Here is a 14005-nt window from a genome sequence, read left to right as displayed (position 1 = left end):
AGACCCGTTTGAGGTAGGTTTTGGGTTAAGCTCCATAGAAAATATGGGTAGTCGCGCAATGAAAGAAATCCAAAATTGGGCACTAATGAGGTATTTGGGCTCCATTTGAAATTATTTCTAAATTAATAAAATTGCTTACATGATTGGGTTTTTAAGAAGTACTTAATTGTGTAGGTGAGGAATTAGTGTCGAATGATCGTTGTTCTAGCGAAATTAACGGGCAAAATCAACCATCTTTCAGTTATCATAAAGGATCCTTGACCCAAAGCACTAAAATTAGACAAAATTATCCTACTTACCCCAACAACAGATTTTAGTCCGCTTTACCCGATTTAAACTAAATTGACATTTTTTCCCTCAGCCTAATTGGAAAAAGACATTGTTGCCATGCTCCTCTACCTCTCTCTCTCTCTCTCTCTCTCTCTCTCTCTCTCTCTCTCTCTCTCTCTCTCTCCCTCCCTCTCCCAGCCCAAAGCCTTGGTGCCCGCCGATGATTGTCGTCGCCGGTCACCAAAAATTCTTAGAAACCGGCTGAAGTTCAGGCTTCGTTCCGTGGCCGTCAGTCGTCGTACGGGGAAACTAAGATCAAAAGTAGATTGTCGCTGAAGAGAAGAACCAGACACCGGTGGTCCGCCTTCTTGTCTTCGCCGGTAACCGAAATTCCGATCGGGTCTCCTTTCGGGTCGAGGCCGGACTGAAACTCTCTCTCTCTCTCTCTCTCTCTCTCTCTCTCTCTCTCTCTCTCTCTCTCTCTCTCTCTCTCTCTCTCTCTCTCTCTCTCTCTCTCTCTCTCTCTCTCTCTCTCTCTCTCTCTCCCAGCCCAAAGCCTTGGTGCCCGCCGATGATTGTCGTCGCCGGTCACCAAAAATTCTTAGAAACCGGCTGAAGTTCAGGCTTCGTTCTGTGGCCGTCAGTCGTCGTACGGGGAAACTAAGATCAAAAGTAGATTGTAGCTGAAGAGAAGAACCAGACACCGGTGGTCCGCCTTCTTGTCTTCGCCGGTAACCGAAATTCCGATCGAGTCTCCTTTCGGGTCGAGGCCGGACTGAAACTCTCTCTCTCTCTCTCTCTCTCTCTCTCAGATCCGCCGTCGGAGCAACCGTCTCGGCGCTGGGATGTTGTTGGAGGGGAGAGCCTCTTCACGAGGACCAAGACGCTGCTGAAGCTACTTTCAGTCCTGGGTCTGCAACTGTAAATAAGCACAAAAGAGATGAGAGTCTTAGAGATCCGATTGTATCGATAACGAAGTACAGAGCCAGCTAGAGATGATGAGCATGGTAAAAGATGGAGCCAGAGGAATTAAAAGCTACGTCCAGAATCCACATAGGAACGAATAGCAATATGTAGCTTTGTAGCTTTCCAGGTGGTGGTACTGTGAGGAAGATGACGTGTAGCCAGTGAGAAGGGTTTGCTTCACTGTTGGGTCATTTACTAAAAGAAGGGAGAAAGGGGACTTGGGTGCCCAAATCTTTTTTTTTTTTTTTTTTTTTTTTTTTTAAGTAACGGGACAGAAGGAAAGAAAAAGATCAGTTTTGAATGTCTATTGGGGGGGGGGCAATAGACATTTTAAAATTAATATAATCTATTCATTTTTTTCTTCAATCAAAGTTTTATTTGTCTAATTTTATGAAGATTAGTTCCCATTATGGCTACCGAAAGTTCTATTGGGGGGCAATAGACGTCTATTGGGAAGCAATAGAGGTTTATTGTCACTCTATTAGGGGGCAATAGACGTCTATTGGGGGGCAATACATGGCTGATAGACGTCTATTAGGGGCAATAAACTATTGGGGCAATAGACGTCTATTGGGGAGCAATAGAGGTCTATTGCCTCTCTATTGGGGAGCAATAGAGGTCTATTGCCCCTCTATTGGGGGGCAATAAACCTTTCCGGTGAAGTTTTCAGAAAAGTCCGGTGGGCGGTGCGTGGTGACCGGATTTCGGTGATCGGAATCCAGCTGCCGGTGACGGGGCTCCGGCGAAGTCCTTTATGGTTTCTCTCTCTCTCTCTCTCTCTCTCTCTCTCTCTCTCTAAGTAACACGGGTGAGGGTAAAATGGTATTAAAAACAAAACAAAAAATCTTAATGGGGTATTAGGGAAGACCTCCTTAGAGTGTTTTGGATAAGAGAGAATTAAAAAAACTTAATGAGGTAAGTGAGAAAAAAATCTCTAAAAATGGGGTAAATGGACAAAAACCCATATCATTAACTATAAAAGGGTTTTGTGTCTCAAATATTATAACCATGAGAGGTAAATTAATCGTCTAACTTTCAGTGATCGATGCAATATAACTCTATATTAAAATGCTACTTTTGTTGTCGTGTATCAATTCATTATCAAATTTTCTAATTATATACACTAACCGCATCCAAAATTTCAAATATCAGGATTTCAGCTAGTAGTCCCATCCAATTGAGCTCGTTATCACCATTCCAAGAGTAGGAATACTAGCTACTTTTTCACAAACTTATTGTCTTTGCCAACCAAATGAAGAAATTTTCATAATCTGTCTATCTAATGAAATGTTGAGATGCCAAAGAAACAAAGAAACAATGCAAATCAAACCAGGGTAAAAGAAGGGTACAGTTTTCCAATTCCATGATTTTTAGTTGGTGCAATATCAAAATGTATGACAAGTTCTAATTGTATATAAGCACAAATGTATTTAAGATCATTCAAAAAAAGCAAACTCAACTGCTCCGCTTTGCCTATCTGTTTTAATTGTGCTTCTGAAAATATATGTACCAATGATAAATCATCAGCAAATTTAAAAATATATATGGAATGCTCAGTCATGCTCACCTAAGATACATTTTAAAAAGAGTGTGAGGAACAAGTAGATCTCAATAACCACATATATTAAGTTTAAAAATTAAAATTAAAACAATTTAAAATTGTGTATTTATTTCTAGCTATCAGATTCATTTATTTCTTACCATCTCTAAAAAATTATAGAAAATTTTGAAACTTTATTTAGCCATAAGGCCACCTATTAATTTTTGTACACATAAGGCATTTCAAACCCAAATTATTTTCAGCAATGACAATTTTGCCCATCCACCTTATAACAAACAAAAATTTCTAATATCTCTCCGCAATTATAAAAAAAGAAATTATGATATCTCTCTCTCTCTCTCTCTCTCTCTCTCTCTCTCTCTCTCTCTCTCTCTCTCTCTCTCTTTGGTGAAACACTTTTTCTCTCCACCATCACGTCAGCGACTAGAATTAAATCTCTGACACCGTTTCGCGACTGGATCTCCAAAGCACAAGCTAGATCTCTGATGCACGACGCCGACAGGAACAAGATCTCTAATTCTCTCCTCTTCATCTCAACTCCATCGGCCACGTCTCCAGCTCAGGCTCCCTCAACGATTCCTTTAGATTCCTCCATCTCAGGTGTGTTTTGATTGTACTCCTTCTACGTTCATAGTTGTCGTCCTCCACAGCTTGAGCTTGCAATTGAAATCCGACTGCTAGTGTTAGCGGTAAAGCCTTCAAGCCTATAACTCGGTAAGTAGATTTGGTTCAGAGATCGGCTTTTGAAATTCCTAGCTTAGAATGATATCGGCTTTTCATGTTGTATGCAAATTTTGTTTAATTGATGAATCGATGCTTGTTAGCATTAAAGCCACCCTCAAGTGCAAGAGGTACAAGTTATAGAATAGGGGATTAAGTAAGGATGTCGAACCCACGAGGATTGGTAAATCATTTCCTAGTTAGGGAAAACCTAAGGAAAAACTAGAAGAATATGCAAATGTACAATCACAAACAAAGGCTCACAAGTGAACCAAAGTTCATGGTGAGTATGTGCAAGATGGTGTGTAGGGATTTGATTTTGATTTTGAGATTGGTTTCTATTCAAATTGAAACAATGAAAGCAAGTAATATAAACTAAGCTAAACAAAACAAGTTGTTATCAAATGGATGGGAGTTAGGGCATCGGGTTTCACATTTTGCCTCCCTTGCAAGCATTAAAGCAATTGAATATGAATGATGCAAAGCTAACTGTCCAACTACCCTCTTAGCATCCGGATAGGACTACTAAGGCTTAAAACCCTTTCATTTTATTAACTCTAACCGGATAAGTCTAGAGCTAACTACCTAGAGATAAATTAAATTACCGGATAGGTCTCAATCCTTTGCCCCTAAATGCATAAAACTTTGAGTTTAGGTAACCAAGCAAGCAAACCAATCCTATCTCTAGGTGATTTTAGCTCACTACCCTCACATGCACACATGGTGTGCTTTCATGCTCCCTTTTTGCCTAAAGGTAATCAATCTCTAGGAAAAACTTCATGTCATGGCAAACACATAACTCAAATTGATTAGGTCTAAGTAATGCATTCAACTATTGACTTAGCATGTGAGAATGACAACAAAAATTTGCATCAATTTATAAACAAAAGCATCAATACAAGCAAGTTTGGCTAGGGCTTTCAACCCTAGCCCCAACTAGTTCACTACTAACATATAGCTAGATACACAAGCTTCAACATTCTATTAAACATCAAATACATAAAGAGATAGAGAGTAAAGGGTGACTATTGATGATGCCAGAAGAGGTGGTGGAGATGGGTCTCCAAGAACATGATGTGGTGGTAATCACCTCCTTCTCCTGGCTCCAAGCTCTTGATATTGGTAAGAATAGTGAAATTTGGGATCTCTAAGATGAGTTGTGTTGAGTGGTGGAGGAAATGGAGGTTGTAGTGGAGGAAAATGGAGGTTTTAGAGGTGGAGATGGTGGTTTTAGTGGTGGAAATGGTTGTCTCTTCTCTAGAGAGAAAATGGATCTTGGATAGGATAAAGATGATTGAATGGAGTCAAGGATGCTGAATAATTGGTCTTTGGCCTCTTTTTGATCAGCTAGGTGTGTCATCTTTGGTCCCCAAGTGTGCAAAAGATGCTCTTACACCATTGTCCCACAAATGATTCCAAATTGGCAAGGTGATAAAAGGACAAGGTGTCGGGAGATATTTGAATTTCAAGTGATGGGAGATTCTCACCATCATGGTCCTCCATTGTTAGAGAAAAGACTCTCCATGAGTGGCGGCTCGCCGGAAAAGTTTGCCTGAAAAGTCGCCGGAAAAGTCGATTTGCAATTTTCTTCCAATCTCCGTGTCTTCTTCCCCTAGCTTCAAATCTCCGCATTTCAAGCCTCCAATAGTCATTTTATTCCCAATGCAAGGTTTCATACAATTAAAAGGAAATAGATTAAAAAGGGTAAAATAGCATGGAAGACAAATCAATTTTCATAATTATGGGGCACAATTGCATAAGTAATTTGTGACTCAACAAATACCCCCAAACTTGAATATTGCTTGTCCTCAAGCAAAAGCATTAACCCACCGAAACATAACAAAACTAACACAACCTAATCGTTCCAACATTATCCTCAAAGAACACAATTTGCTCAAGGCTAGAAAATCAAGCCATGTCTCAAAAATTTATGAAGCTATGGGACAAATGCTAGAGTAGAATGCATGTCATGCCATGATTGTCACTTTGATGCACCAAAACCAAGCTTGCACAAGAAAACCGTGCTAACCATAAACTCACTAGATTTTCACTCTAATTTTCACACAAGTGTTTAAAGATTAGCTACACTATCACTCAAACAATCTCATGCAAATGCCGCCATATGCTTGCTTTTCAATCTCATCTCCTCGGGTCATGCACAAACCATCTTGGATCAAAAAGGACTTTTATTAGGTTGTAATGAGGCTTAGGGCGAGGGTTAGAGAAATGAAGTGGATAGGAAATCACAAATTCCAAGCAACTTAGCAAGCAACTCCCTTATTGAGATTTTACGAACTTAAGGCCTTAAGATGCTTCATATGATTCACTCTCTTAACCATTCCCCCAAACTTTAAACTAAAAAAAACTATTTATTGAACTAGAGAAACTTTCTTTTTGGATTTTCTTTCTTCCTTTCTTTCTTTTGTCTTTTTTTTTTTTTTTTTTTTTTACTTTCTTGAGATGTAAAGACAAATCACAATTGTACAACAAACATAATACTCCCCCACACTTATTTCTTTTCAAGTACCCCCAAACTTTGTTTCTTGAAGCATCTTGACATATACAATCTCACATTGCTCACTAAGAAAACTTAGAAAGGGTAGGGCTAGTGTATAAGCTAGAAGGTAAGACATTTGTGGTGCAAAGAAATGAAAGGCTAACAAAAGGCACAAATTGGCAATCTAAGGATAATTATCCTTTTAGGACAAGAGCTTATTTGGCCATGGTGGAATTCCTATTGCCTCAATTATTTCCGCGATGTATCCATGCTTGACAAAAGTTTTGAGAGATATAAAGCAAGTTCTAGAGATACAATTCACAAAAGATTGATCATACATGAAGAATAAAGTGCTAAGAGCTATTGGATGCACTTTCATTAAGCTCAAAACTCACATTTGTGGTGCAAATAGTTCTCACAAATCTCATCATGCCAACCATATCTCAATGCATCAACTTGACAATCAAAGGTACCAATGAAGTTAAACATAAGTCTCATAACCTTTATTTGAAAAATTGAGTTCACAAGACATAGACATGCTTTCTAGCCCTTTGCAAATCAAGTTCAGGTTTCTTCATAGGAGTTGGAAGGAACTAAACACAAACAAAACACACAAAAACTAGAAACAATTAAAAGCTAAAAATATTTTTTTTTTTAATTTATTGAATTTAAACTAGATCTTCATTTAAACTAGACCTTCCCCCCACACTTGAACTTAACATTGTCCTCAATGTTAAAAAGTATTGTCTTGAAAGCTTTGCAATGAAAGAGTCAAGCATGGTAAGAAGGAGCATGCAAACTATCACAAAAACAAAGAAGTGACAGGAATTTAAACACAATAAAGTACATAAAGCAAGAAAAAGGTTTAGGAATGCTCCCCCTTGTAGACCATGAAGTTCATTCAATTCACCAACAATCACCAACATGCAAGGCTTTAAGCCCTTGCCTTCCAAGCTAAACTTTAATGGTGTCATTTCTTCAAGAATGGTTTCAAGGGTTTTCCTCCTCCTTCACTTGCATTATGAGCTTGGCTACCTCCAAGTAGGGCTTTGTTTAAGGACTTCTTGCCGGTCCATTGATTCTTCATTCACTCAAGGGGGCTTCTTGAGACAACCATCTCCCTTGTTTACCTTCTTTGAACTTCCAAGGCAACCTCCCATGTCAACAAGTGCTCCCTTGAGCAATCCTCCAATTTGTTTCTTCTTCTTGATAGGGGTGAGGAGTGACTCAAAGCCTTGTGAACATGGTAAGACCGGAAGAGGTGCCCAAACTTCTTTCTTATTTTTCTCATCTCCCCTTACTCTTGCCTCTCCATAATAACCCAAAAAGTAGCATTCATTCATGTCATCCAGAATTTGAAAGGGATGAAAGATTTGGAACTTGATTTTGTCTCCAAGTATCTTCATGCTCATGGTGCCTTTCTTCACATTAATCTTGACATCAGCAGTGGCCATGAAAGCTCTTCCAAAGATGATAGGAAGCTCATTGTCAACCATGGGGGCTTCCTCCATGTCTAGGACTATAAAATCCACCGGTATCACAAACCTTGCAACATTGACAAGCACATTCTCCAAAATTCCTCTAGGATACCGCACGCTTCTATCCGCCAATTAGAGAGTGATTGAAGTTGGTTTCAAATCTCCTTCAAGACCAAGCTTCTTTAAAGCCGAATATGGCATTAAATTGATACTTGCCCCAAGATCCATCAAACAATTGTCAAAAGTAGTTTCTCCAATCTTGCTTGGAATAGTGAAGCTTCCCGGATCTTTAAGCTTTGGTGGAAGCTTTCTTTGAATGATAACACTCACTTCTTCACAAAGAGCCACTTGCTCATGTTCTTTGAACTTTTTCTTCTTCATGCACATATCCTTCAAGAACTTAGCATAAGATGGGATTTTCTTCACGGTTTCAAGGATTGAAATGTTTATATGAACCTTCTTGAACAAATCAATCATCTCCCTCAATTGGCTCTCTTTCTTGAGTTTTTTTCTCTTGTTGCCATATATCTTGAGGGTAAGGGAGAGACACTTCTTCTTCTTGCACAATCTTCAAAGGAGGATTGAAGGTGATACCTCTTTTGAATGGCTTTTCAATTAGAGTAGAAGGAGAGGCTTCATTATCATGAGTTCCAACCTTGGCATTGAAATTGTCCTTCAAGGCTTCTTCTTGCTTCTCATCGGCATAAGCATTCTTCTTATCATTCAAAGCTTCTTCTTCACCATCATTGAAGCCTAAGATGACTTCTCCATGTGACAACTCTCTTGCTTTCCCCTTTGATCTTCTTTCAAAACCGAGTGGCTCCCTTGGAGTTACATCTTCCTCATTGGTAGGCATGTACACATTGTTCTCCACTTGCCTTTCACTTCTCAAGTTGGTAATAGCTTTGGCTTCATGACTTGGGTTAGTCTCCACTTGGCTTGGAAACACACATTGCCTCCTTTGACTTAACTCACTAGCTAGTTGCCCCATTTGTACCTCAAGCTTGCTCACAATTTGTTGAATGACATTGATGTTCTCATCTTGCTTTGCTTGATTGTTCACAAAGGCCGCCATCATTTCTTCAAGGGTAGGTGTCTTTCTTGCTTCTTGAATTGACACTTGGGGTTGTTGTAGGGGTAGTTGAGATGGTGTTTGATAAGGTGGTCTAGGAGCATGATAAGCATTGTTTGCTCCTTGATTGTTGAAATGTGAGCCACTCCTTGCCTTTGGTAACCTTGACCTTGTTCACGGTTTTGATTCCCACCCTAACCAAAATTAGGGTGATTCCTCCATCCGGGATTATAAGTGTTGCTATAAGGGTCATTTTTTGGCTTTGTTTGGTAGTCAAGGAGATTGCATTGCTCTATCAATTCCGGATACATATCGCTTTGTGAACACTACGTTGTTCTATGATACACACTTTCACAAATCAAACAAGCTTGCTCCATGGCTTTGACTCCCAAACTAGGCTCCTGAATTTGGCTTGGTGATGCCATTTGATTGAGGGGTCTTCGTTGTGCTTGTAGAATCATGTCAAGCTTCTTTTGCATATCTCCTTCTATCCGCTTCAACTCTTGTTGCATTTGAACACTTGGAATGTCAACATTATACATGCCTCTCCTTTGCTCTTGCTCCCTCATAGGTACTTGTGCACTCTTCATCATCATTGGCATTCTATCCGAGGCACTATCATAAAGTTGAGAAGATTCACTCATTTCATCTAGGATCTTCATCGCTTCATCTTCGGTCTTGTTCATGAAACATCCCCCACAAGCATTATCAACTCTCCTCCTTGTGTCTTGTGAAAGCCCGATGTAGAAGGCACTTAGAACCGCTACCTTAGAGAGGCCATGATTGGGAACACCACCTTCTATATCCTTGAATCTCTCCCATATCTCATAGAATGACTCATTTGGTAGCTCTCGAAAATTCATCAACTCATTCCTCAATGAATTGGACTTGTGAGGAGGGAAATAGAACTTGAGGAATACCATTTGCATCTCTTCCAAAGTGTGGATACTACTTGGGGGAAGCTTGTACAACCATTTCTTGGCTTTGTCCTTCAATGAAAAGGGAAAAAGCCGAAGACGCAAGTTGCCTTCATCAATACCCAAAGTTGAACGGTTGAGCATGCTTCATTGAACTCTTGGAGGTGCAAGTATGGCTCGTTACTTGGCAAGCCAAAGAAGAGGGGTAAGTTTGCAATAGTCCCCGGCTTTATGTCAAAAGCAACGGCACATGGTGGAAGCATGATGCAACTTGGATGATTGGAGATTGTTGGTAAAGTGTACTCCTTCATGGGGCGTGGTTCATCCATTGTGGGTATCTGGGCTATTTTAGCTTGCAACTCTTCCGCTAATTTCTTTATGAGATCAAGAGTTTCTTGAGGGATCCAAGTTTCTTCACCACTATCTTCAAGGATTTGATCAATAGATATGTTATCTCCACTTGGTGTGCTTGGGGATGATGGAGTGGAATATGTTGAATTGATCCTTGGGCTACTTGTAGGTGATTCGTGAGACATAAACACCTATAAAATTTCAAATAAAGGTAAGAAAATAAGTCAAGATACAAAAAGAAACCAAAAATGAGAAATTGAAAAATTGCTGAAAACAGGGGAAACGACCGGTCGGCGACACTTGCCGACTGGTCGGTGAGCTTCTGACCATAAAATCGACACTTGCCGACTGGTCGGAAATTTCTGACGACTGGTCGGCGAAACAAAAATCACACGAAATTAACACAAATGACTGGTCGGCGGAGATCAATGACTGGTCAGTAAACAGAGATAAAATAAAAACAAGGGAAATTTCTAGCTAATCCTTAAGGCTACCCAAGCTAGGGATTGGCTTTCACACCAATCCCTGGCAACGGCGCCAAAAACTTGTTACCATTAAAGCCACCCTCAAGTGCAAGAGGTACAAGTTATAGAATAGGGGATTAAGTAAGGATGTCAAACCCACGAGGATTGGTAAATCCTTTCCTAACTAGGGAAAACCTAAGGAAAAACTAGAAGAATATGCAAATGTACAATCACAAACAAAGGCTCACAAGTGAACCAAAGTTCATGGTGAATATGTGCAAGATGGTGTGTAGGGATTTGATTTTGATTTTGAGATTGGTTTCTATTCAAATTGAAACAATGAAAGCAAGTAATATAAACTAAGCTAAACAAAACAAGTTGTTATCAAATGGATGGGAGTTAGGGCATCGGGTTTCACCTTTTGCCTCCCTTGCAAGCATTAAAGCAATTGAATATGAATGATGCAAAGCTAACTGTCCAACTACCCTCTTAGCATCCGGATAGGACTACTAAGGCTTAAAACCCTTTCATTTTATTAACTCTAACCGGATAAGTCTAGAGCTAACTACCTAGAGATAAATTAAATTACCGGATAGGTCTCAATCCTTTGCCCCTAAATGCATAAAACTTTGAGTTTAGGTAACCAAGCAAGCAAACCAATCCTATCTCTAGGTGATTTTAGCTCACTACCCTCACATGCACACATGGTGTGCTTTCATGCTCCCTTTTTGCCTAAAGGTAATCAATCTCTAGGAAAAACTTCATGTCATGGCAAACACATAACTCAAATTGATTAGGTCTAAGTAATGCATTCAACTATTGACTTAGCATGTGAGAAAGACAACAAAAATTTGCATCAATTTATAAACAAAAGCATCAATACAAGCAAGTTTGGCTAGGGCTTTCAACCCTAGCCCCAACTAGTTCACTACTCACACATAGCTAGATACACAAGCTTCAACATTCTATTAAACATCAAATACATAAAGAGATAGAGAGTAAAGGGTGACTATTGATGATGCCAGAAGAGGTGGTGGAGATGGGTCTCCAAGAACATGATGTGGTGGTAGTCACCTCCTTCTCCTTGCTCCAAGCTCTTGATATTGGTAAGAATAGTGAAATTTGGGATCTCTAAGATGAGTTGTTGTGTTGAGTGGTGGAGGAAATGGAGGTTGTAGTGGAGGAAAATGGAGGTTTTAGAGGTGGAGATGGTGGTTTTAGTGGTGGAAATGGTTGTCTCTTCTCTAGAGAGAAAATGGATCTTGGATAGGATGAAGATGATTGAATGGAGTCAAGGATGCTGAATAATTGGTCTTTGGCCTCTTTTTGATCAGCTAGGTGTGTCATCTTTGGTCCCCAAGTGTACAAAAGATGCTCTTAGACAATTGTTCCCCAAATGGTTCCAAATTGGCAAGGTGATAAAAGGACAAGGTGTAGGGAGATATTTGAATTTCAAGTGATGGGAGATTCTCACCACCATGGTCCTCCATTGCTGGAGAAAAGACCCTCCATGAGTAGCGGCTCGCTGGAAAAGTTTGCCGGAAAAGTCGCCGGAAAAAATCGCCGGAAAAGTCGATTTGCAATTTTCTTCCAATCTCCGTGTCTTCTTCCCCTAACTTCAAATCTCCACATTTCAAGCCTCAAATAGTCATTTTATTCTCAATGCAAGGTTTCCTACAATTAAAAGGAACTGGATTAAAAAGGGTAAAATAGCATGGAAGACAAATCAATTTTCATAATTATGGGGCACAATTGCATAAGTAATTTGTGACTCAACAATGCTAAATTGATTTCAGAAGTTGATGCAAAATGAGCTCGTTCTCCATCACGCGGAAAAGGACTCCCTTCCAAAAGCACAAAGAGGGAGAAAAAGGCCAAGAAAAAGGTATTGTACTAGTGAATTTGTTAATTTTTAAATTTTTTTTCCCTAATTCAATCTCCTTTTGATTGAGCAGTTTGAGTTTACCAAGATTTGTAATTACCTAGTGAATTTGTGAATTTGTGAATTTCAAATGGGCAATGAAATTCTACAAATGCTTTTCTGAGGTGAAATAGCATGCTGCCAAGTTTTCTCTATAATTAAATAGCCAATATAGTGGTTGTGTGTGTAGCAGAGTCTCTATGCAGGACATAGTGGCTATGATTACTAATCATGCTTTAAAAATTGTTGTAGTGTTGGAAAAAGCAATCTGCTCCCGAAGCTTTGCAGGTTGTGATTTATCAAAGTTTGGACTATGATGATAATGCTTTATTTGATATGGTTTATTGGTTTCTTTTATTGATTATGCATCCTCAAAATATACATGACTCTCTGTTCTTTGGCCTGTAATGAATATAATTTATTGATATTGCGAGCATGAATTTGGAGATGGCTTTGGGTTGGTAAGTCCATTTTGTTGCTACTTATATATGGCTGCAAGTGTAACTGGCAGGGTTTAAATTTGTGCTTTGGCTTTATTAGCTTTGGCAATCAACTAAATTCTATCATTAGCTTCCTTCTCCTTATCCAAATCTTTTTACATTTATTTGTTTGATGTAATGCTTTTAATTTTTTGCTGCGAAAGGTAATTAGACATATAGTTTCATGTGGTGGGACAAGATATAGGAAAACAGAAAGATGTTAAAATCTAATACTTAGTTGTAGTTGAAAGTGATACGTGCAACTTTGCTCTGACTAAATGCTATGTGTTGAACATTGAGACAATTTGTGATAACCATATTGTCTAACTTGACAGTGACTCTCAAATTACTAGGTTTGGAGATGGTTTTTCTATTTTTATTTTGATTGATTTCAAGTCAGTAGCTCTTCATGATTGTTATAGTAGCTTTTCAACACATAAATAGTACCTTTATATGGCTACGGTAGTATATTTTTAAGTTGATGCCAATGGCTTTTCTGTTTTCGTTTTGGTCGATTTCAAGTTAGCTATAACTATTACAGTGGTTTTTCAACACAGTGATAGTAGCTTTTATATCCCTATGTTAGTATCTTTTCAATTTGATGTCAGTAGCTTTGTAGATATTTTATAGGTGTTTTCTGTGTCTATGTTAGTAGCTTTGTACGTGTATTATAGTAGCTTTATGTACCTATGACAGTGGCTTTTTAGATTTTTTATTATTGGTCCAATTGATAAAGATTGCCATGTTTGCAGTGCAATGGTACATTGCTATTTTTAGTTTTCATTTCAAATACTAATATTTTGTTGTATTTTTATTCTTGCAGAATTCTTCTCCTTTGCATTTGTAATAGTAGATTTCGAAAATCATGTGAATTTGGATATTGAAGTCTCCATTGACCAAGAGATCATTCGGCCAACCAAGAAATGTTAAAATGAAGTCTTGTGTTGAAGATGGAAAAATTATGCCCGTGTGTTTAGAGCATCACTTACCATTGAAAAATGACAGTAGCATTACAACATTGACAGTAGCTTTATACAACTATTGTAATAGATTTTCACAACTATGGTAGTGTCTTTTGACAACTGTTGAAGTTGTTTTACATAGTGATATCATTGTTGAATGCTGCATACTTTTTATATCATTGAATGTGCTTTCTTTTCTCGATTGTAGTACATTAGTTTTTGTTGCTGGTGATAGTAGCTTTTGTGACCTCGCCGGAAATCTCACCAGCGTAGCTTTTGTTGCTAGAAATAGTAGCTTTTATTGCTAATGATAGTAGCTTTTGTGACTTCGCCGGAGGTTGCCGGAA

The sequence above is a fragment of the Rosa chinensis genome, chromosome 5 (assembly GCF_002994745.2).
Source record: "Rosa chinensis cultivar Old Blush chromosome 5, RchiOBHm-V2, whole genome shotgun sequence".
NCBI lineage: Eukaryota > Viridiplantae > Streptophyta > Magnoliopsida > Rosales > Rosaceae > Rosa > Rosa chinensis.
This window is presented reverse-complemented; position numbering follows the sequence as displayed.